The 20,852-nt window shown below is 41.2% G+C and overlaps 1 long non-coding RNA gene across 1 annotated transcript in view; it reads right to left on the bottom strand.

Annotated features, from left to right (window-relative positions):
- The window catches only part of LOC116964792, a 52,770-nt gene that overhangs the window by 13,101 nt on the left and 18,817 nt on the right, over positions 1–20,852 (bottom strand). Inside the window, exon 2 of the long non-coding RNA XR_004408954.1 lies at positions 8,350–8,541. This is a non-coding gene — a long non-coding RNA (uncharacterized LOC116964792). The remainder of the gene's footprint in view (positions 1–8,349; positions 8,542–20,852) is intronic.

The following is a 20,852-nucleotide window of genomic DNA, read 5'->3' as shown; positions in this document are numbered from 1 at the left end:
AGTTAAAACTATTATGAATCATTAACCCTTTATAAACTCATTTAAAGAGGTATTGTTTATCATTTGGAGTGCTGTGCCCAGTTCTGAACTCCCCAGTATAAAAAACTATATGGACTTACTGGATTGGGATCAGCGAAGGGCCACAAAGATGGTGAAGGGACTGTATCATCTTTTGTATGAGGAGATGCTGAGAAGGCTGAAACTATTTAGACTGAGAAAGAGAAGACTCAGGAGAATATTAATCAATGTGGAAAAATACCTGACAGGAGAGAATCAAAAAGGAAGCCAGACTTTCTTTAGTGATGCCCAGTGCCAGGACAAGAGGCAATGGGCACAAACTAGAACACAGAGAATCCTGTTTGAACATTAAAAAAAAAACATTTTTTACAGTAAGGGTGGTGACTGAACCCTGGAATATGTTGCCCAGGGAGACTGTGGAGTCTTCATCCATGGTATTCAAAACCCAGCTAGACAGAGTCCTGGGCAACCTGCTCTATCTGTCCCTGCATGATCAGGGTTTGAAGTAGATGATCTTCCAAGCTCTTCTCAGCTTCTGTATGCAGAGCCAGTGCTCTGATGATTTGACATTCGAGATTTAAAAGTGCAGCAATACAAAAATCCCCAAACTAGGACCAGTGGTGGCTTACGGCCTCTCCCAAGTCCTTCAGCAGCAGTGAAGTAGGTATGTATTGACAGCTTGTAAATGTCATAAAAAACTTCAGCTTATGGTTTTTTCCGCACACGCCCTCTTACTGTTTTTGTTGAAAATGTCATTCAGAAGACATATCTTGTCACAAATTCATCTCCTACTCTGTTTGAACAGGAAAAGCATAGAGAAATCAAAAATAAAGTCCCCAGATCTTTTTTTTTTTTTTTCTTTTCCTTAGTGCTGTCCACTCAGTTATGCCTTTGTGTCCAAATATGTAACCCAAACCAAAATGAAGATGCCAACAATTGTGCAATTTCCTTGATTTTCCAGTGAATATTTCGCATAAGCCAAAGCATCCATGAACATGTCTAAGAGCTAAGTCCTTCCCTGGTCTTTACACCATGACATATTCTTTGGCAGTCTTTGCCCTTTGCCTTAAATTATTTTAATAAATTAGTTCCTTATCATGGAATTTGTACAAAATAAATCAAGAACCGTAAAGTACAAAGATTACACATCTGGATGTCTTTAAATCACAGTTCACTGGAAGCCGGGAGAAATGGGGAAATAGTGGGGGGATTTTCTACTTTCTTGCCCTATTACTGTATTCTTCCTTACACATCTGCATCTGCAGTAGCTCTGCCTCCATATGGGAGTGTTTTTTCTGAGCACAAGCCAGATCTGGGAGCAGAGGTTTCCCTGAGGGTAATGTAAGGCACTTCACTGTGGGCTGAGCTGCAGCACATGCAGTATTACCTTCCTGTGGCTTAGCCACTGCAACACCCCTGCTGTGACTCCAGATTGCTGCTGTTGTGATGCTGCTCCTGCTGAACAACTGCAGGGATCAAGAAGACAAGGAGCGAGCAGAGCTGTTGTTTGCAAAGGGCTGCCTTTGGATAAGGCCTGTTCTCACCTCCAACATCCAGATTGCCAGCACGCAGAGGGACAATGACTGCAAGAACTGGTAGGAAGAACACATTTCCTCACAAACCCTCAGATCCTGTTGTTCATAGAGCGTGGACATTTCTTCCAGCCTTAGCTTCACATCAACACCCACGCCATACTGTTTGCACACACTTTGCCAAAATATTTCAGCATATCCAAAAAATATTAAAATCTTGGCAGATCTGGGTAATGGTGACACTTGTACTGCAGACCTCCCTTTATCTGCACAGGATGGAACATCACCTGATGAGCTGGGAAGTGAAATAGGAGAATTTTTCAGAATTATGAGAAAGAACCCCACAGTTCCCTCTGGAAAAATAACTTGTTTTGGTTAGTAGTGTACTTGGTGACTTAGCATTTAGCCTGGAATAAAATTACTTTATTCTAGAATGGACAGTCCATGCAGAGGCATGTCTGGTGCCTTGCTGACACAGTTTCTCCAAACAGTTTCCTCTTGCCACTGACACTCAGTCCTCTCTTGCTTTACACTTCTTTACCTGAATACTTACCACCTCTTTCTTCCCCTTGGCTTTATCAAAGCCATTGTGTGTTTCTGTATTAGGAGCAAATACTATGATTGAACTACATCTGAGTGGCTTTTCGTCCTTAGGTCCCTGACAAGATGATTTTCATTACCTGGGATTTCTCTGTGAGAAACCTGCAGGTTTTAAGATTCTCACTTCTTGCATATTAATATGCCTCCTCAACTCGTGGACCTGCCTGTTTGCAGAAAGGAGTGACTGTGAGTCAAAGGCGTTTTAAATTGCATTTTAACTGGTATTGCCCAAGTCCAGCCTCCTTCCAGTGGCTCCCTCCAGTGGTTGGCTCCATAGGCTTTTTTCCTGCAAAAACCTCATCTTTGGGAACCTCGGTTTATAATTGCTTGATAAACTTATGCGTAGAAACATGCTGTTGGTTTCCTTTGTGTACTTAAGTAAGCAAGCAGCTTAATGGTCACTCTGCAGAGCAGAGTAGACTGAAAGAACTGGTATTGGGAGCTGACACATAAAATTCGCACAGAAGTAAAACAGCAAGCAAGGAGCGATAAGATCCAAGAACAGATCTGCTCCTTTGCATCTTCCACTTCACCAGTAAGAGCCACTGAGAGAGAGGGAGTGACTCAGGTACTTGAAAAGGCAAAAAGTGGAGGGAAAAGTAGGTAGCAGCTGGAAAATGAAAAATCCACAAGCCTATATTATAACCAGACACACTGCAGTTCTGTTATGGCTTCATCAGCAAGGAAATTAGAAAAATCTCAGCCCTAGGGGTATCTTTATCAGCAATGAGGTGGGAAGAGCAGGTCAGCCTGAAGCTTAGGGAGGAAATCAGTCTTCACTTCTGCATTAGCCCAAGAGACACAGGCTCTAAACACCTCTTCCTCCTGTTCACAAATACTTGGTCTATATGTAGGACAGTGCTTCCAGTACTCATGTTGCTCAATACCAGTGCAGATCCCAGAGCATTCCCCTCTTTCTGCTTAAAGACTGAGCAAACAGCACTGATTGTATCCTGGGCACCTGCTCGTAATCTAGAAACCTTGCATTTCCAAGGTGTAGCTGTCTTTGCCAGAACAGAAAATCCCCAAGGATCTGAGCTCAGAGAAGTTGAGCCATTTAATTGAGACTCTGTAGGCTGCAATATGAAGGTGAAAATGTTGCAAGACAACAGAATTTCTCACAAAAAAGCCAGTGCCTCCAGACTCAGATGGAAATACTAATGAGCAGCCTGTTACCTAAAAGCTCAGAGCCACAACTGTAAGGGGTGAAAGTAGCCAGTATCAATCCACCTGACTTTCTTTTTTAGCCTGGAATAAACTGCCTTAGAACAGGCAAAGGCTGAATCCAAATGAAATATAACACCCCTAGTTTTCCTCTGTGAAATTTCCACCATTTCGCAGAGTGCAGTTTGATACAATGCAGATGACTCCTCAGCTGGAAAAAAAAAAAGGGCTATTGCTATAACATTTCTATTGAAAGAAGAATGCCCTTATCAACCTGGCTGTTCTTTAGTCACAGGCAGGGGAAATTGGCAATGTTGATTCATTTAGCTCAGGCACATTCAGGTCAAAATCAATCATGTCAAAAATACATCACCTGCATTCAATAAGTTTTTAAAAATGGAAAGAGAGATATAGACTACAATAATAAATCACAGCAGAATGGGGCTTGGTTTGAAACAAACCTGTCATTTGCTTTGAAAGGATAAGTATGTTGTTCACTTTGAACATTCCCCCAATATTTAACAGATGACTTGGCAAAGAGACTAGGTTTAGCTTTGGAATGACTGTATCTCAAGGTCAAAGAAATGGGATTGAGAAATCAAAGGGGGCAGCAGGAGGCCAGCGTCAGAGCTCCCTCTTTTCCAGACATATAGCTCCCTCCTAATGCTTCTTGAAGAGGCTTTGAATGGCACCTTCCCTGTGGGCAAGGCTTGAAACTGGAGAGAAGAGGGTTGTTTAACATCTTTGATGGAGACCAGGACCCTGATCTAGTCAAAGGTGTCCCTGACCATGGCAGGGGGGCTTGGAACTAGATGATGTTTAAGGTGCCTTCCAACCAAAGCTATTCTATGATTGTATGTTTGTTTCTGCTAACACTGCATGGAAATGGTTGCTTGTAGAAAGATAGTAGTCTCTCTTGAATAGTACCAGCCTGGTCCTTCAGAGATCCAAACCACCTGCTCCAGTGATGACTCCCCCAGTGTCAGTGAGTGTGCCTCACCACAAGGATCAGTTTTCAGGCCAAAATAGCTGTGGTGTGATTCACTGCTGAATGTCTCCATTACACAGCAGTCATGCTATCAGAAATTGAGCCTAAGTGTAACTAGGTGAAAGCACATTCTTTTCCTTACAAAAGCAATGGATGCAAAGTGATGACCACAAAACACTCCAGCAGACATGAAACCGTACATTATTGTAACCAGTCATGTTTGGTCAGAACTGAGTCAGTGTAAATCATCACAGCTCTGCTAATATTGCTACAGTTCACCCAGTCTTCATCAGCTGAAAATCCATCCCATTTTCATTAGATAAACACAACATTGTGGAATCTCAGGAGGAAAAAAAGCAGCTGAGACAGGACTACAATAAAAAGGATTACTCTGAGGCAGAAGTGTTTAAATTAAAAATAAAGGGTGAGAACTGAGTCAGGGTTTGCAGGAATAGTAGCTGTGGAACCAAGTCCACTATGAAATAAGAGGTAAGATGAGGACTTAGTTCCTCCCAAGACCAGCTTCTGAATTGGCAATCATTTGTGGTTGACTGTTGTATATTCAAGGGTATGGTTAGGATGGAGAGCAAGCCAAAGATTAGAGAGAACTGGAGCTGCAAAAGTAGCTTTCTTGTTGAGGACAGGTAAATTTCTAAAGTTTCATTCCCAATTTTCATCCAGTTACTGGTTCTTGTCCTACTGGCTTCCTTGGAATAATTCTGAGATAAGAGACTAGCACCATATGATGCTACAGCCTTTATATTTAGGAAATTAAAATCTCTTTGACACAGGTTCAAGTGTAGATTTGTTATCCAAAGCAGAGGATCCAAACCAAGTATCTTAGTAGGTCTGTACCAAACACTGTCTCTTTATTTTCTTGAAAGCTGTGGATCTGAGCACCATCCACATCTTCTGAACAGGTTTAGGCTTTGTAAATGGGTTGAAGCCATAGCCCAAAGCTGGCAAATGACAATGACTGAAAAACACCTTCATAGCTGTTGTGGGAAGAGCATCCTATCTGTGAATACAGAAAGTTGCTTTTGCCTTGGGAGCTGTGGCATAGCTGTATGAGACATGGAAGCTTTCTTTCACCTATGCACGAGGCTAAAAGGTTTTCATCTCTCAAAGACTTCTGTCATTTACCTCCTAGCCAATCTTTCGGGGTGTTTCTTTGCTGAAGAAACATGCTCTTCTCTCAGTCACAGAATATTGCCAGGTTTCCTAGTCCTGTAGATTCATCTCACTAACATATTTTAGTGGAAAATCCTCTCACTGCCTCAAAGAGACATTTACTTGTCTTTATATTCCTTGGAGACTTGGATGGGTCCAGCCTTCATTCAGAGAGCCATCACGGGGAAAACTGCCTGCATTTCTTACCTGGCACCAGCAAGAGCATAGTCCACATCCATCTCTTACGTGTGACATCTAGTGAAATGGCACAGTGAGAGTAACCCATGGTGAATGTGATCTTTACCTCCAGTCTTCTTCCGTGTCACATCTTCTATCAGTAATTGATACACAGGTTTCATTTTATCCAAAATATTTGAAAGAAGGGTGCCTCCAAGAAAAGAGAAAATACTTCTTCCAAGAGTTAAATTTCCAGAGCAGCGACTCACTGGGGAACTGTGATCCAGTTCAGGCATGCGAGCCTAGTTGTCAGATAGAGATTTCCACATGGATTCAATCAACAGGCTCTGGGAAGAAATATTTCTCACCTCAGCATTCCTGAAAGCTTAGGAAGAGCCAGGGAGCTCCAGTGAGAATACCTCTAATGTTCTTAATTTCACAGATGGTCGAGTGAGTATTGGACCAGAAGAGACTGCTTCTGTGACACAAGTGCTCTGTTAGAACTTGTTCTTCTCTTTCCATCTAGTTCAATTATAGGGAAAACTTTGGAATAAACAACAAATGCAATTGCAAGAGAAAGATACCATCTTTATAACTTACATACCACTTATACTCCAGTTCCTGTCTTTCCAGTTTAAGGGATATTCCTTTTACCCTGTTGCTGCCAGGTTTCTGTTTTTACTCTGTTTTCTCAATTCATAAATGAAAAATTAATCATGAAGGCTCAGTTAGCCTGGACCTTAAGACAGGTGATGTTGGACCTCTTTATGGAGTGACACAATTGTAAAGCCAGTGCCATCCTGAGGACCGGCAGGAAGCAATACAGTGCTTAAATCTGAAGGTAGCGCCTGCAAAGAATTGTAACATTTGTGGGAAGTGTCCCAGTTTCTGATTTGCAGTCAAGAATTGGTTCATTGCTTTGTTTTGCAGTAATTGCTCATGTATCAGATGATGTTTCTGGCAATAAGTGGTTGAGCTGGCACTGATGATCCCTCTCAGGATAAAGAGGAATTTTCTTGTTATGTGAGTGGCTCCTGGGTTTCACTGACCTAGCAAGTCACACTAGCAGAAGCAAATGGCCAAATGATTCAAAATATATTCTTTCCAAAGCCCTTCTGTAAAGCTGACCTCAGCAAAGGTAAGAACAAGTGGTCGTGACAGATGCTCAGTTGCCTAAAAACACTTAGACGTAGAGGATGTACAGAGTACCACCAAGATCCCACATTTGGGATATCCTTGAGACCATATTCAGATAACCTAAATTCTACCTTGTCCTCTGTGTTTACTATATAAGGAGCATTACTTTCTCATTTTTGAACAGGAAATCAGAATTATTGAGCAGGGTGCTATTTAAACATAGGAATTTAGTACTCACACAAGCCATTTAAAATTCTCCTTTCCAGTATAATATTCACAAAGGAGAACTAAAGGGAAGAGGGCATTTCACAAGATTCCAGTTAGTTTTGAAAACAGTAGAAAAAACAGCTACTACCTCAGACACCAAGATGCCCATGCACATTCTTCTTTTAGGTTAAAGAAGAGTTCACAGGTCTATTTGTAATACAGCTGTCCAGTATGTGTGGAAAACATCATCCACTGATCCAGAATTATACAGAAACTAATATGAAAGTTGTTCCACACCCTGATAATCTCCAAAGGAGCTAAAACTGAAAACCTACTTGTCTATCCCAACATGCAAACCATGAGCTGTGAACCACAAAGTTCAAAGCTTCATGCAACCTTTGTCCAGCACTGATTGATTCCTTTACTTTATCCTCAGAGTTGTCATTTGTGATAAAGTGACCAATATAAGTAAGGAACTTAGCAGCACAGACAGAGAAGCATAGGTGCAAATATTAGGATGTCATTTCCAGATGGAGCAAAAACTGAAACTGATGAACGAGAATATGTTATGATTGGGGCTGTTCAACCCTGAGAGGAGCTCACCCTAGATATTAAAAAGGTATGTGTTGGTTGCTTTGGGCCATGAAAGAGATATCAAGAAGATACTCTAAAAATGGTACACCATTTATCAGAGGGACAAAATCATAGGTCACCTTGTCAGACAGTTCTCCACTAGTCCCAGGGAATATGAACTGAATTAATATGTTGAACATATAGCAGTGAAGGCATCAACTCTGCAAACTTAGTGCAAAAAAGCACCAGCCATTGTGGGAAGTTAAGCCACCCCTACATCTCTTCTAACTGTAGGTTTCTCTCTCCATCTGTGGAACAGGAAGGGTTTGGATTGCATATCCTGGTGATAATCCAGACAGACAGACATGTGGATTTTAGCAGGAAGTAAAAAGCTAAGGAAAATAGCATCATTCTTTAAGAAAGCTGAAAGCAGTGGGTTTTGGCAAGTGGGAGGGGGTGGCAGAAGGAGAAAGTCCTGGCTTTCACAGCTTTTCTAGCTATTGGTGGTTCTCTTCCTTATCAAATGAACCCTGACAGCAACTGGGAAAGGCAGTAAAGGCTGAAAAAAAATTAAGTCCTGCACCTTCTCTCTCTAAATTTTCACAATTGCAAGTATGTAGTGGAATTAACATGAACATAGTTCAGATCGTTTTCATGGCTAATCAGCATCAGCCTTCAATTTTCAGAAAGGACACACACCCAAATATTGCATGCCTACGTGACCCACATAGGCAGGGATTTTCAGCTTTGCCACCCTCAGGGGAAAATTCAGTGTGATCCTACCTTTTAACGCCATCTCCTTGATTTCATCACTGCGATTTTCCCCCCATCCTTCTTTTTCCAGCTCCCAGTCTGTGTCTCTCTCTTCTTCTAGCCAGCATCCTCTTGTGACAGAGACATCAGGTGTCTGTACCTGAACAAGTGGTCTTGCTGTAGAATATTGCTCGTGATCAGTCCCTGAAACATCCTTCAGCCCTGCATTTCAACAGAAGAGCAGCTGAGCCTCCTTCCATCCCCAAATACCGGTCAGCATTAATATATCACTGACATAACCAGCTGCTAGATGGCTGGCATGAGATGTCATGTCATGTCATTCACATTGGCAACATTGGTTAGTGGCACTCTGGAATATTTTCAAGGTTCACCAGACTCCAACTAATCTCCTGCTGCCTGTCTGGATCCCACTGCACTTGTGGTGGACGTGACAACCAGGCAGTGATTGCAAATAAGCATAGCATTGTCATTTTAAATGGGGGCTATATGTTTCTTTGACCAAGCACATCTACAGTCATCTGCAGGATTGTAAGCCCCAAGAACCTAAACCACCACCTAGAGATTCTTCTTAAATATTCTGAAGCTGCTAAAAACATCTATATTGTCTACTACCATCATGCAATAAATGCAGTTAATTAATTTAATACATTTAATAATGTTTAATAATGCATTTCATTATCTGAGGCTAGTCATATCTTCAGATTAATAAAAGAATTTTAGAAAGTATAAGATTTTCCAGAAAAACTGGGAAGGGAAGGTGTCTGTATCTTTCCTAACGTCTTGGACTAGAGATAGGAGAATTAGGAGGAATGAGAGCTGAAAGCTTTTCTAACACCAGGGTGGCATTTTTGTGACTGGTACAGTTGTTTACATAGTACTGGGGACGATAACGGATTTAAAGGTGTCTCATTATTTCCAATAGTTACCTTAACTAACTTTCAGCTAAGATGCAGAGTAAAATTAATTTTTGTCAAGGCTGGGAATTAACCAAAACAATCACGGAGAATTTGTTTCCCAATAATGGTGCAGCCAGACAAGATTATCTAGGTTATTTACATCGACGGTTACTCAGAAAAAATCTTGAATTATGTTGGTCTATGACAGTCACAAAAAGTTCTAGTGCATCGAGATCTATAGATGGGAAAAAAAAGAAAACACTAGTAAGCCATTCCATGAAGGACAAGAGAGATGTCGTCAGTGCCTAGCATCAAAGCGCTGCCATTAGTTCATAGCTTTTCTAAAGTCTCAAGGAATAGTAAAAATGGTCACCTGGTGCTGTTTAACTGCTAGGACCATCTGGGAGAAAATAAACTGTGGTTTGCAAGAATCAACATAACCCATTAATTTAATGAGAACAGCCTTTGGAGAATACAGTTTCTGTCAAGTATGCAATTCACTGGGGACAAAAATTTTTAAATGATGGGCCTACTAACAAAATACAGATAGTCCTTGGCATGGAGATGATATGCTGAGAGTCTAAGCCAGAAACTATTTCAAGGTAAAGATGAAAAAAGTGATGACTGTTTATCATCTTCTTAATTAGGGAAAGTGAATGTGAATGGTCTCCCCGTGCACTTCAGGATATAAGGCATCTGTGACATGAGTAAAAGGGCTGAGAGGGAAATCCAGGCAGGAGGTGGGAAGCATCTGAAAAAGATCCACTCAAGATCTGTGCAGCTTGTCTTGAGTTTCCAAATCATAAGAATCACAGGTGGCAGTTTGGGCTCATTTTTGCTTTGACCGTGCCAAGGAAAATGCATCTCTCCACATCAAGTAACAGAACAGAGCCTTTGTAAAGATTGAAAATGGTGAGTAAATAGAAAGAAAAATGTCCTTATTTCACCGCAATGAAAACAACAGGTGCCCTTGTGCTTCTTCCTCAGTGAGAATTAGATGCACAGTCTTTCCAGCTCCAGGACTACAGGTCAGCGTTTCCAAATGCCAAATAGGAGCTCCGCACAGGGAGAGCTAGCAGAAATGGATAAGGAAGGAGGCTCTGCTGGGCAAGGAATGAGTGGGAGCGAGGAACTGTGTCTTACTGAGCATTTGTGGGACTGTGAATGGTGTGTAAACAGAGCACAGTACAAATCTGTCAAAGTAACCAGGCCTCTTGTTTCAGGACAGGAGAGAAACAACTGTGTTCAGGATTTCACTGCCAGCAGCAGCTGTTAGTGAATTTTGTATCTTTTTCTGAACTCTTTCAACAAAAAGCTACTAACCCCAAGCCTGCCATTGGCTCAAAATCAAGCTGTCTCCTTGGTATGATGGGACTTTGCTTTCCATGTTTTTCAAGTGTTCCAGTGCATGAAGTAACACAAACATTATGAGTCATACATTACTAAATTTCTGAGCTGTATTCAGGTGAAAAATGCATCTGTTGTGGGAGAGGTGGCCATTTTAATCAGTAATTTGAATTGCTGAAGACAGCCCCATGATGTAGAAACAGAAGCATTTATACAGGCAGTTGTAGCAAAACCCATCAGGCTCTGTCAAATAAATCAATTAATTTTCCTTAATCATTACATCATTAATCAGATGGAATCGGTGCAGTGTTTGAAATAGCTGCCCTGCTAAAGGAATCTCTGAGTAGTCACTCTGAATTGAAGTGACATTGTTACTGCAGAAACGAAACAAAACAGATGATCATAACAGGTGTCTTTAAAAGCATTGTGTCAAGAAAAAAGCCCTAGCTGATTTAAAATATGATCTCTATTATGAAATCAAAGTTTCAATCCTGTCCTAAAAACTCTTGTTGCTGACAAAACCATACCAAAAAATTTGTTTTTCTTGTGATTTCCTAAAACCATGGAAGAAAAAGGGTTGGGGAAGGGGCTTCCATTTAAACTCAAAATTTATTAGTGCCTTCAGGGAAAATGTCATTATGACTTCTGATCATAACGAGATCGTTTTTTTCCTATTCTCTTTTAAAAAAGAATGGAAAAACGCCAGCTTGCCACCAATTCAGGTGTTTCATCTTGTTCACTTTCCCTGAATGAAGCTCTATAAACTTTTTTTGCCAGGTACTACAGCAATGATAACACCAAAATCCTTAATGGTAATTTGATTCCCAGTGAAAATTCAAGCTGCTTCTTATGTAAGCTAAGTTGTACATATATAGACAGAGCACTAAGGAGTTATACTATTACCTAAGGTCGATCACAAAGTACGGCTTCCCAGCTACTGGTGTTTTGCAAGCCAGATTCAGACCATGTTCCTTCAGATCCCTCCTGAATTAAGTATAGACAATTTTTCCACAGGTCTTTTAGAGTGCTTTACTAATGCAGCTCTCTCCCAGACACCCTTATGCCAGACTGAGCTCTTTCTTCTAACAGATTTCAGGTTGATGTATCATTATATAAGGCATCAGGGTACCCGAAAGACTTGTAAAAATGTACTGTGTGTTGAACTGTTGACTCTGCAAATGAAACGTTTATTTTCCAGTATAACCTCCACTGTTTTTCTGATGCTGGTTGTACAGAACAAAAGCTCCAGAATTTGTTAAGCAGTATAACCTGTTAACAAACTAAAATAGACCTTTTTCCCCTCTGAACCTGTCAGTTCTGTATGATACAGGGGGGATGCTTTGGATGGGGGTTTCAAAATAACATTATTTATCTGGAGTGAGGAGTAGATTTGGTATCTTCCACAGATCAAAAACAAGGCAGAGATTGTCTTTGTGTGTGTGTGTATGTATATATGTTTGTGTGTGTTTGTCCTTAATTCAGAATAAATTCTGACTAGGAAATTTTTAGGAAGGAGTCCGTGTTTTTCCTTTAAACACCTCAGAATGTCATCTGACTGATTTGTTTGGCCATCCTGGCTGCAGCGCTCTGCCACTTTCATAATATTGTAGTTATAAATGCTCACACACTTCTAACTTCGTACATAATTTACACAGTATGACAGAGAACACCATGACTGAATGATGGGTTCAGTGCTTTGTTCCACAAATATACAAAAGAAACTGTATGTGAATATGAGTACATCTCTTCAGAAAGAGTAGGAAGGACATTTTGGAAAACTCAGCCTCTGCATCAAAACAATGTAGCATTTCCAGTTTTTACTCCTTGATATTCATTACCTTTTACAGTCAATTGAAGAAATTTGGTCATTTTAGCAATAAAACATTGGGATGAAAATGAAAAAAATAATAATCCAGATGTATGTTTCCTGTAAAGGAAAGCATATGGTCTTATCATATGGCAAAGCCCATAACTAAAATCAATAGAAAGACTGAAAGTATTGCAGACTGAAACTTCAAGGAACATCTTAGCACAGCTGCATACAGGATTTTTATGCATATAGAAAAGATATTGGATACCACAGGGTAAGGCAGCTACTACTCCTCACAGTAATAAAATCTCCAGTTACCCAACCTCAAACACCATAACCTTTTCTAAGGAATTACCTGAAAAGCCCACATGCTTAGCTTAGGGAGTGAGTCTGCAAAGAAGATGATCTCATTTGTTTAGTCTCAGTAAGCTTTTTCTTTATACATGATGTGGCTAAGGAAAATAATAGAAACTATGTGGCTTAATTTGGGCATAAAGTAAGTGTGATTTCCACAACATGCATTTATTAAAAGTAATTAGCAACACAGTAGTGGCTGTGAAGAATGCTGATCCTGTTCTAGGGACTGTGGCACACTCAGATTCCTGCATGTGGATTTTATATAGACAGGAAGATCTTCACAGGGGACCCTGGCGTTTTCTGAAGAGCTTCTGTTTAGCTCGTCACCTTGTTTTGGCCTCAACACGTGTTCTGAGATTCTCTGTCATAGCTGTGCTCCTTTCTCTCCATCTCCCTTGCTTCCAGCTCTGAGAAAACTGTTTTTGTTCTGTCATGTACTGACACTAATTTTGCAAGTGTAATGGCAATTTTAGCAACTGAAGTGATGTAGTCGCAAGGGTTTCAGTAAGCGCATTTTTGCCTTGTAGCAACGTAAAAGCAGAGGGAAGCGAAGCCAGACATGGCTCCATGTCCTGGGCCTCTGACATTCATCTTCCATCAGTGCTAAGGGAAACTGCACAGCTAAGGCTGCAGGTACAATCCCCATACTTCGGCCCTGATTCTATGAAATGAAATCTGACATTTATTTCTAACCAAGATACTGGGTTTTTTAAATCGAGTAGACTGTGTCGCTTTTGAACACTTGATTATACCTGGATATCTTTCACAAGAGCTGTATTTTCAGTGGGAAAGAATTGGTCCTTAAAATCTGCAAACCTTTAGGCCACAGAGGTGCCTGATTTTCCATTTCATCAGCATAGAAATTTTACTTTGTCCTTTTCTGCCATGCAAATTCTGCTGGGTGTTATTGCAGACAAATATTCCGTTTTTTTTTTTTCTCATCCTGAAAAGCATATGCATCTCATAATTAACAGGATTAGAAGCTAGATTCCTAATGGCCAGCTACCATTACAAAAGGTCAATCCAGGTAAGACTGTCTTCTTTCAGATTTTCTTTAAGTAAAATAGAGAAAAATTCCTTTAGAAACATATTTGGAGAACCCTGAGTAGATAGAAGCCTTTGGATCAGAATCAGGTTCTGTTACAGGGAGTCTTTTAATGAGTACCAGCAAGAGATGACAACGGGTTAGAGAATACAAAGCAATGACCTCCACAAAGTATAATAATGAGTTATTCTCAGTGTCTCCAGCAAAGGTTCCTGGAGTGAAATGATTCTGATGAAAAAAAGAGACTTATGAAAATATGGGCAAGTGAAATCCCACCCTGTGCAAGTAAAAGACAAAAGCAGGCAGTTTGTAGCTGATACATGATGCTGGGGGTGAAGAAGGTTTGGTTACCCATGAGGAAAGCACAAGATTTCTAGAGACACAAGCAAAGTGAAGATCTTGCTTTGGCTGTTTGGAGGCACAGGGAAATATTGCCTTTGAACCACAAGATTTGACAGGACGACATCCTTCTCATCGTCTTCCCTTGTGGTTAGGCAAAACACTATCCCATTTACTGCTAGATAGGCCTCTCTGGGAATGAAAACTTGTTAGTCGGACCTTAATCAGATCAATGTTAAAAGAAAGTTCACAAAATCCACTGAGGGGACATGTGTGAAATAAAATAGATCATGCACTGGGAGATAATCCATTCAGAGCTGATAGAGCACAGGTGATAGCAATGTAGAGGGGTAGCTTGCTGTTGCCTTCTGCCAGATATTCCCACCAGTTTCCAAGGGCAAATTCCTCAGTGTTAGTATGTTACTTGCCAAACAGCTTGATTCAGCTGGGATTCAGATGATTCTGTTGAACCCTGCTGCATTCAGCCCTGTTTAAGGACATGCACATTTATGGATGATTTTGTTCTCAAGTGTTTCCAGTCAAACTGGACAGAGGAAAGTAATTATCCCCATTTTACTGATAAGAAACTGGGGTGCAGACAAACAAAATAACTTGCCCAGACTCATATGAAAAAATTGTGATGGACACATAAAAAGAACAGTGCTTTCCTAAAGCCCAGCTCAAGACCCTAGCCAGACACCAGCCTTCTGATAAACCTTTGGGGGAAAAAAGTAACAATACCCTGTCATGAAGTAACATGCTAAATGACTAATACCACTGCAAATGAAAAATATAATTATAGCATTTTCTCTTCACCTCAGAAATGAAGGAACACACATCTGTTCTGGGGCTACGGAATACCAGACAGGTTTGTACCGACTGCATATCAGCACAGATTCCAGTGAGCCTCTAACCTTGGAAAACTGATCTTGTCCACAGCTGTCTGACAACCAGGCACCAAAGCCAGCAGGAGGGAAGGATATTTGCTTTAATACTGGCCTTCAAGTATTTAAGGAATCTTTTTGGCAGCTTTGCAATTTTAAAACATTTTCAGTGATGCAAACACAATCTGCTCTTGACTGAACTCTTTACTTGATCTGCAGTGTATTCAATGCCATTTTAGATTGATGTGATTTGAAATGGAAGAGGTTTAAATTACGAAGTACATAGAGAAAAGCCATAGCTAACATCTCCAGCAGCACAGTGGTAGCACTTTAATGATGCGCACTCACAGGTGTATTTTGTCCCTGGTCCCCAGGGGCTCCCTTCATTTTCAGTTTCCTTTCACAAAAGCCCATGCTGTGGGGGAAGTAGAATGGCCTAGATGTTTGGATGATGCAACTAGCATTGCCACACATCGTTCTCTTCTCCAGGGACCAATTTGTTTAGCTTCAGCTTCAAAGTACTGCTTCATTTAGACAGGCAAGGGCATTAATTAGAAGCATGAGTCACCTGAAGCCACCTGGATCTGAAGTGAAGGCAGCTAATAGCAAGGCCATTGCAAGGTTACTCAGATGCTGGTGAGCTGCAGCTGGGTTACACTTACATTCTCACATGACTTCTGAAATGTTAAAAGCCAAAAAAAAAAACAAAAAAAACAAACCAACAACCTAACTTGAAAAAGCTGTGCTTATGCCCTGCCCTTTGTTATAACCTTCCTGGCAGACAACTTGGAAATGCTTATATAAAAAGTGTGTCTTAGCCACATCTATCTCTGTTTCAAATAGCATTTCTGGAAAAAGAAGAGAGATGAAGCAATGGAAGAATAGCATCAAGGGTGAGCAAAAATAATGCAGATTCTTTCTGTCCACTTTGTAGTATTAAAACTCTTCTAGAGCCTTTTGTCATGTGCTTACAACTCATAAGCATCTATAAAGATTCCCAACGCTCTTTTGGAGTACATGTTTTGTTCCTTGTGGATAGAGAGGACTGCCGTACCCAAAGGTGCGCAAGTTTGCAGAAATGTTGTGCCAGAAACAATGTGTGCTGGTTTTGATCCCTGGTCTTTTCAAACATGAGTTCTTTTTTTTCTGTAATGCTAGGAGGGCTGTTCATTGCTGTTAGTGATTAGGAAGTAACCAGAAGTGTGTGAAGACTTGTCTCTTGTTTCAGACCGAATCGCTTTGACTATACCTTTTGTAGGTTGTATTTGTCATTATTATTGTGTGTCTATAGGCTGCAAATCAGACATTGGCTCCCTGGAGTACTAGGCACACATAAAAAGAGAAGTATCCCTAAAGAAATGGATAGACTGAGCCTTATTACTGCTTTCAAAACTCTTACACAATCAGAAAATAAGTTGATGCTTCTTCCATGAACCTATGAAGTGCATAGTTCACAGATACATGCAGCTGCTATGTATTCATGCTGCTTTGAAGATTTGGTGGGCCATGGAACAAATTCTGGAGGTTTATCAGCTTCACATGAAGCTAGGTTGCCTTTTTCCATGTTTAAAGCTCCAATTCTGTGTATGAGCTATGGTAGTTCACCTTGGCCAAAAATACCTTAAAATCTCCCTGAAGCAGTCCTGTAACTCGGTCCACTCTGCAAGCACAGTCTGTAAGCGGAGCAGACATTTCTCAGCTTAGCTCATTCCTAATAAAGTATCTAGCCAAGTACAGCATGTACCTCCATCTGCAAAGCGAGCTTTCCCCCTCTTCTTACTTGTGATGAAAGGGCCCACTCACCAGAATGAAACCAACCCCAGTGCTGCCTTGTTTGAGCACTAGCACAAACTCTTCTGCCTGATTTGGCTGGATCTTTGCAATGGGAAGCACAGGGGAAGATTTGGAAGATAGAATTTCATGTGGCTATCCAGACTTCTCTTTCTAGAGAAATTAAGAGGTTTCTTACCCTAGGCATGCTGGCAGCCATAGCTGGTGAGACTCTGCCTGGGTCTGCAGTGAATTGCTGTATGGGGAGGAGACTGGTTGGCTTTTCTTAAACAAGTGGCAGCTCAAGCTTGAACAAGGGTCCAGTGAGGACTGAGCATTGGGAGAGAGATCACATGGCAAAGTCCAGGGCATGAACAGCTTTTTTTCTTAAAAAAAAGCAGGATCCTACTCAAAGCTCTGTTTTAGAGATGGGTGCTAAGTGAAGGGTCCAAACGCAATTTAGGAATTCCAGGGAAGTCTGCAGGACAGGATAGGCTAGGAAAGCTTTACTTACACTTGCTTGTTCATCTGTTACATGAACGGTTTAGGGTGAAACAAAGAACAAGTGTGATTGAATTGATGTGAACTGAATCTGCTGGAATAGCTCTCTTTGTGTTCACTTGGGGAAAAGAACAAATGTTACTGAACCTTAAAAGCAAGCCTGACTCACTCCAAAGAGAGAAAAATGTGACTCGGGTACCAGCACACAGTCCTGCTCAGACACAAACCAGAAGACTGTCAAGCTGATTAGAGTTTCAGGAAAAGGAGCCCTTTCAAAGATTCTAAAGTATAGGAAAGAACATTCTTAAGCAAGAGATCTTTCCTTACAGCTACATGCTGATAATGTTCTTTCCTAATGCCCATCTGAGTTTGCGTCTCTCCGTAGCAGCTATGTCAGAGCCCCAGAACCCTGATAAAAGGACAGCTGATGCAGCAGGACCAGATCAGGAGAGACTCTGAGCATCTACGCACAGGGTAACAGACTGCGCAGTGTGAAGACCCCTGGCCCTCTCACCCCTCCAGGATAGAATGCAAAATAGCTGGTTTGCATGGCACCTGTGCTGCTGCTGGCTTGGCAAAATGTTTAGTGGTTCTTACTGCATGTCTCAGAGAAGTGACTGGCAAACCACAGGGTTTACAAGGAACTTAGAGGCTCTTTCATCCTTTGTGGAAGTTCATCCATGTTCCCCCAGGCTAGCCAGGTGAGATCAGCACAAAGCAAAATTCTTTCTGTAAACAGGGGCCTTTCTGGCCTGGTCTGAGTGGAAACTACTGCCCTTTGTATGCAGTAGAGTCTTGTAGAGCTACCCCCAGCCAGCAGATCTTTATCCCTGGCTGAGCCAGCACAAATGGTCTTCAACACCTGTTTTCAGCTTAGACCCATTACAGACAGGGAAAAGCTGATTCAGTTCAGTGGAAGAACAGAATGGGAATGAATATTGTAGCCGCTGAATTGGGCTATGCCCAGAGCGATCTAGCACAGTGTGTGCATAGAAAGTTCCGTCTGTCTGTTGATATATCCACACAGTGTGCGCACAGGCCCCCCTGCGCACATATGTTTTGATCTTAGCTTTGTACTATCAGCTCCAGGAGTTGGTCCAACAAGCTCTGGCTGTGTTTCCATTCAAATGCTGTACATGGTAGGTTCTAGTACAAAGTTTGTGTTTATGACAGGAAGATGAAAAGCTGGGGTAGGTTTCATCTCTTTTCTGCCTGTCAGTAACATCATTAATTTGGGCTCTAGCCCTAAATAATCCCCCTAATCTGTCAGATCACAGATTTTGAAACATGAAAGTGGTCAGCCTGAAGCTACCTGGAAGAAAATCGATAATTGGGCTGAAAGACTCCTGAATTAAAGACTGGGAAAGCTCAGGCATGTGGAGGTTATGCTGGGGCTGACAGCATTGTCAGAAGGGTCCTGACTTCCAAGACTGGAAGTGAGACGTAAGTGGGCAGTTCCTGCATTTTTTTTTTCTCCATGGCAGAAGGAAGGATTTGTGCTCTCTTTCAGCATCAGAGTCATGAGGCCACAAATGGTGGAAAACTAGGAAAAGTCTGAAGCAAGAGACTCACTTAGCAGGAAGGAGTTTGGCAGCACTGATGTGAGGAAAACTGCTTAGTTAACTGACCCATTGTTTAACTTGGTGCTCATTCACAATGGCTGTCACTGTAATAGCACAGAAAGCATCAGACAAAGTATTTGCAGCACCCAGTCACTGATACAGAAGAAACATGCACAGCCACAAAGGCGTGGGAATAATTTGAAGAGAGATGGGCTCTCTTGCAGAGCCCAGGGCTGCCATCCACAGCCCTACCTGCACCTTCCTTCTTGAGACACGCTCCAGCTCACTCTTCCTGAAGGAAAGGTTTCCTGAAGGGAATATCTTAGTTTCCCTTTTAGTAAAAAGAACTAGAAAAGAAGCTTTATTAGTACAGTCAATGAAGCAGATCAGGTGTAATTCACAACAGGTGTAACACTGCTGCCACGCAGGGAGCCAAGCTGATCCCTGCCTGCGGGGGATCTGGCCAAATACAACCAGTGCAATAATTCCTTAAGTTTGTTTGTGGTTCTTGCTGTTTGTTCAGGACTCCAAGTTATCTTCTAGCAGGAGAAACTTCCCACTGCTTTCTGGCTCATTTTCTATCCCACATTCGTATCTGTGTGTTTAGCACTTTGTGCTGTATGTGATTATCAGCTTGTTTTTGATTAACAAGTTTGCTTAAGTGAAATGAGTGCCAGGAATACCAGTGTTGGTGTCCTAGGGATAAAGAAGATGCTAGGTGGAAATTCCTGTTCTCTTCATACCCATGACTATTCCACACACACAAAATAATAAATAAAATCCCTCTTTCATCATCCAGAGACTTTCAGGATTCTCCAGGAATGTGTTTTGGTTAGTGTCTCAAAGAAAAAAAAAAAAAAAAACAAAAAAACAAAAAACAAAACCAAAGGATCTGTTCATGTACTTCACTTGTCTTTGAGGAACAGATCAGATGTGGTTTCCTCCCTCAGAAAGAAGCAATTCAAACTTCGTGACTCTTCTGTTTTATGGTACCTTGGGGATGTTGCATGAAAACAATGTTGCTCTACTTTCAAGCCATACTGGAAGGTTTTCCAGGCACCCAAAGCCCATGTTCAAGGTGTCTTGTTTTTACTGTAGTTTTGGATTATGTGCCATCATTTTTGTACCTTAGTGATGGAAATTATTGTTCCTCTCCCATGCTACAATGAAGTGAATTACCACTGGTGTGTCTTGGTCCTGGGATCTGTTTGAGTGTAGGGTCTTGTACCGGTCTGCAACAATGTGACTCTTCTCTGGTGTCTGTAATTGCTTTAGAGCAATCCTGCTGCAGAGATAACCTTCCAACCCACTCCTGGTTTCCCTCTCGCAAGTTTAATCTCCAGACTGCAGTAAGCTTGTCTTTAAGCCTGAAATAATTGCACAAGTGCAGTCTTCACCTGTATCACTTTATATATTCTTTCTTCTTTTTCCTTCCTTTTTTGTAATAACTTCTCATTAGAGAAAACAGACAGGGAAACTGGGACAGATGGGAGACTTAAGTCCCATGTTTACCTACTGGTTGTTTGGTTTTTTGACTATTCTAAAACCTGCTGTCTGGCACCTCTACTGCAGCTTGTTCATCACTGGACTTTGATGTAATCAGGACATGTCACTATTGCTGGGAGTTATTAGTCATTTCACCTTCCTGAAAGCAAGAGCTTCCTTGACAAGAACCTAGTAGTGCCACATTTCAAAGGCCTTTCAAACAGTCTTTAGTCCAGATAAGACTTGAAGGGTGAAGAGGCAACAAAAAGCAGCTAATCCACTTAACTGCTAGTGGAAACTTCACCATCGAAAAGAGCAAATTGGTTGTTTTGTTTTGTGTTTTTTTGTGGTTTTTTTTTTTTTTTTTTGAATGATTCTCTGAAGTCAGATACTGGGGATTTCCAACAGCTGCACAGTTTTCCCTGCCTGTGTTTTCTACTAATGAATACTAACAATCCTTCACTTCTATTTTAATTACTTGCCTATCAAGCTTTGTTAATCTTCCCCATTTTCCTC

Source organism: Tyto alba, unplaced genomic scaffold (assembly GCF_018691265.1).
Source record: "Tyto alba isolate M040663 unplaced genomic scaffold, T.alba_DEE_v4.0 Super-Scaffold_32, whole genome shotgun sequence".
Lineage (NCBI taxonomy): Eukaryota > Metazoa > Chordata > Aves > Strigiformes > Tytonidae > Tyto > Tyto alba.
The sequence above is the reverse complement of the archived record's forward strand: the minus strand, read 5'-3'. Positions and strand labels throughout refer to the sequence as shown.